The sequence below is a fragment of the Pinus tabuliformis genome, chromosome 8, assembly GCF_031772625.1.
Source record: "Pinus tabuliformis cultivar Carrire ecotype Pingquan chromosome 8, CPIR1, whole genome shotgun sequence".
Taxonomy (NCBI): Eukaryota; Viridiplantae; Streptophyta; class Pinopsida; order Pinales; family Pinaceae; genus Pinus; species Pinus tabuliformis.
This window is the reverse complement of record NC_142294.1, coordinates 149,071,140-149,075,768: the sequence shown is the minus strand read 5'-3', so window position 1 is coordinate 149,075,768 and position 4,629 is coordinate 149,071,140.

The window sequence follows — 4,629 nt, the reverse complement described above, 5'->3', positions numbered from 1 at the left end:
TATTCTGCAATGTAGGATCCCATAACCTATATCCTTTAACTGCATAGTCATACCCAACAAAGACATAACATTTCAACTTTGGATCTAATTTTGAACGCTGATTTTTCGAAATAAGAGAATAAGCATCACAGCCAAATATCCTCAAATGTGAATAATCACAAGACTAACCTGTCCAAACTTCTTCAGGAATTTTACAATCAATTGCTACTAAAGGTGATCCGTTAAATAAATAACAAGTAGTAGATACTACTTCTACTCACAACTCCTTTTGCAAGTTAGCATCACTGATCATGCTTTGGGCTCTTTCCATAAGAGTCTGATTCATACGCTCAACAACACCATTTTGCTGAGGAGTATAAACAACAGTTTTGTGTCTAATAATTCCCTCATCCTTACAATATTGTTGAAATTCAACTAAAGTGAACTCACTGCCATTGTCAGTTCTTAAACATTTAATAGATTTGCATGTTCTTTTCTCTACCATTGCTTTAAATTGTTTAAAGACATTGAATACATCAGCTTTCTTTTTCAGCATAAAGACCCAAACTTTATGGGAGAAATCGTCAATAAATGTTAAAAAATATAGAGCACCTCCATATGACACAACAAGGGGTGGTCCCCACAAATCAGAATGAATATAATCTAAAACATCTTTACTATTATGATTTCCAACTTTAAATCTCTATTTACACTGTTTTCCATATACACAATGTTTACAGAAATCTAACTTCAAGGATTTCAGATCAGGAAGAGAATTACGTTTCATCAATATCTGAAGACCTTTCTCACTTATATGACCCAATCGCTGATGCTGTAAATGAGTACCTGCTTCTTCCTTTTCTGACGCAACCGCTGATTCACTAACCTGAGTACTTCCTTTTAACCTGTAAAGATTTCCAATATTTTCTGCTTTCATAACCACTAGGGCTCCTTTAAAAACTTTCAAGACGCCATCCTGACCTGTAAAATTATAACCCTCTGAATCCAACACTCCCAAAGAAATCAAATTTTTCTTCAAATCAGGAACATGTCTAACACTAGTTAATGTTCTAATTGTGTTATCATACATCTCAATCCTGATATTTCCCATCCCAACGGTCTGACATGACACATTATTACCCATGAACACAGAACTATCGTTTACATTTTCATACGAAGTAAACCAATTTCTATGTGGGCACATGTGATGAGAAGCACCAGAGTTTAACAGCTAGCTATATAAACCCTGAGAGACATTACACTTAGGTGAAGTTTCATCAATCACACATAATTCTTCAGCAAGTAAAACTTCGTCTATCATACCTGAATTGAACTGATTCGCTTCCTTCTTCGGGTTTTCAGATTCCTTTCCTTTCCAACAATCTTTCTTCAAGTGTACAATTTTATCGCAGTTCCAACATTTTGCCTTACACTTCTCTCCCTTCGATTTTGATCTGGAAGACCCCCCTAGTTTTTCTCCTCTTTCCTTTGATCATCCTCTAGCTACCATAGCTTCTAATGCAACTGTTTCAGTACTAGATTTCCTTTGTACTTCTTCAGACAGGAGAGCTCCCACAACTGATTCAAACTTCAAAGAATCAGTAGTGTTCAAGCTAATTGAAGTTACAAAGTGATCCCATGATTTAGGCAGAGAACACAACAAGGTTATGGCTTTATCTTCTTCATGTATTTTAACTTCCATATCTGATAATTGACATATAAGTGTATTAAAAACATTCAAATTTTCTACAATGTTTGAACCTTCTTTCATTCGAAGACTATATAACTACCTTTTCAGATAAATTTTGTTGGTTAATGACTTTGTCATATAAAGTTTTTCTAGTTTTTGCCACAATCCTGAAGCTGTAGTCTCTTCAACAATATTGAAGAGAACTTCATCCACCAGGCATAATCGGATGGTACTGAGAGCTCGGGCATCCAAGTCCTCCTAGTCTGAAGTAGTCATGGTTGTAGGTTTCTTAGTTGCCCCATCCAATGCCTTGTGCAACCCTTGCTGTAGAAGCAGATCCCTAACCTTCAGTTTCCAAAGAGCAAAATTACTCTTTCAAGTGAATTTCTCCACCTTGAATTTCGCATTCGACATCTTGACCATTTTGTTCTTCTCCTAGGGTTTCAGTCTTTTTAGCTAGGATTTATATTTCCTTATTTTTCCAATGAAAGTTTTTTTTCCTTCAACTAGGGTGTATTCCTTATTTCTCCAAAAAAAAAATTCAATTTAAATAGAAAAAACCCTTTGAAAAAACCTTTTCTCCTTTCCTTTTAAATAGAAAAAAACCCTTAAAAAGAACTTTTTTTCTCCTTTGCTTCAATTAAAAAAAAATGTCTTCTTTTTTCTTCAATTTCACACATTCACCCCATTATTTTCCACAAATTTCTAGGAAAAAAAAAATTGAAACAAGATTTCTATCAAATTTAACAAAAAAAAATACCCAAATTTCTTTTGTTGATTGAACTCCTCTGGCAATACCCGTGGTTTCTTCAATTTCTGGTTTCCTCAAGCAACCAACAGTGGCAGCACGCAGAGAACGGTTCTGCTGGTTCTGCTAGACAGCTTCCTCAGCCACACAGAGAACAACTTCACGCTCCAAACCACCCAGAAAATTTGTTCCACACTTCCATGCTTAGCCAACCATTCCACACTTCCACACTTAGCCTTTGACAGACGTAGAGAAACCAGGCAGATGACGGTTCTGAATGGGTACAACAGTCAGCCAATGTCTGGAAAATACGTAGGTTTTGGGACGTAGAGTGTTTTCCTTGCACGCAGACTATTTTTCTTGCATGCAGTGGTCACACCTTCCCAGCATATTTTTTGTTGTACATAGATGCAGACAACAAATTTCTCTGGTCACGCAGCAGCAGAAGACTCACGCCACGCAGCACCAACAGCATTGCACGTAGAGACAACTGCAGCTTCCTGGCCTTCACGCAGGCAAGCAAAGGCAAGGACTAGCAGCACCAGACTCATGCCTCGCAACACCAACAACACTGCACACAGAGACAACAACAGCTTCCTGGCCTTCATGCAAGTAAGCAAAGGCAGGGACTCATGCAGAGACCTCCCAGCGAATTTTTTCTTCACATGCAGAAACAGAATGTTGCTTCTCAAGTAGAGATTTGCTTGCCTTCACACGCAGGGACAAGGTGTTGCTAATAGCTTCCACAGGTTTGACAACAGCTCCATGAAAACACGCACTCCCTTCACACAACAATGAGCTCACATTCCCACAGAGCCTCCACAATTTTTCCACTCTGGTCCACACAGAGATTGCCCTTTATATTCTTTTTTATCACACACTCCTTCACTCTGATACCATTTGTTGTTTGAATATGGGAAATAATGAAGAAAAGAAACTAAACACATTCAGTTATACATTGACCAAGAAAAGAAACTGAATTCACACAGGATTTACGTGGTAAAACCTTGACAGGGTGTCAGGGAAACATCCATGGGGCGAGGGATTGGAATCTCTATTAATACAACAATGATTCTCCACGATTACATTTCTCGGGCATTCACTGGTTTTATACCAGCCGCCTCTGTTACATAAATACTATTTCGGTATAGAACTGGCTAGTTACATTTTTGCCCAAAATTACATAATTCATTGTCAAACTAACACTAAAAAACATTTCCAATCTTTTAGGAGATCCCAAACAACAAACCCTCAACCTCCTAATGTCACATCAAAAGAAAAATCTGATCAAGAGGAGGAAGAGGAAGAAACATCATTATCTGTCGACGAATGTGAAGAAAAGGAAGAGCTAGTCGAAGTACATGGATTATGGGATTTCATCCTCACTACATTAGAAAATGAGGAAGAAGATGAAACCTTACCTGTAGAGACTAGAAGTAAAAAATCTATTGATTCACCTTCTTCAAGTGCAAAACAGAGGCCAGTTACTCATGTCAATAAGGATAAAAACACAACAAAGAAGTCTCCTCTCAAATCGACTGAATCAATCCCATCCTCTTCCAATTCTCCTTCTACATCGAAAACTCTTATTGTTTTTGATAAAGATATAGAGTATAGTATCGTCGAATATATGAAGAAAGTGAAAGCCAATATTTCCATGTATTAGGTAAGTAAACTTAAGCAACAACAATTTTTTTTCTAAAAGAATTAAATGATGTCCTTAGATATCCTTTGTCAACCACAAAATCCTCATTAGGAAAAGGAAAGCCTTCGGATGATACTCCTAACAAGGTTGGTGCCAAAAATGTAATTCTAATTGGAGATTGGTTTAATTCTCATACCCCTCCTTTCTTATTCACCTTTGAGATTTTCAATAAAAATGTTGATAGTTTCCTTATAGACTTAGGTTCTTATTCAAATATAATTCCATATTCAATTTGTCTCAAAATGAACATAACACTTGAAAAATATGTTGTGCAAATTGGGAAATTAGATAGAACAAAAGTCAAGGTCTTAGGAGAATTAATTAATTTTTTAATAATATTATCCTCAAATCCAAGGTTTTTTCAAATTATTGATATATTGATTGTTGATATTCATAAATTTTACGGTCTTATTTTAAGAAGGGATTGGTATGAGAAATTACATGGTTATTTAGTGACAGATTGGTCACATATCTAGATTTCTTATAACGAAAAACCAAATCAAATTC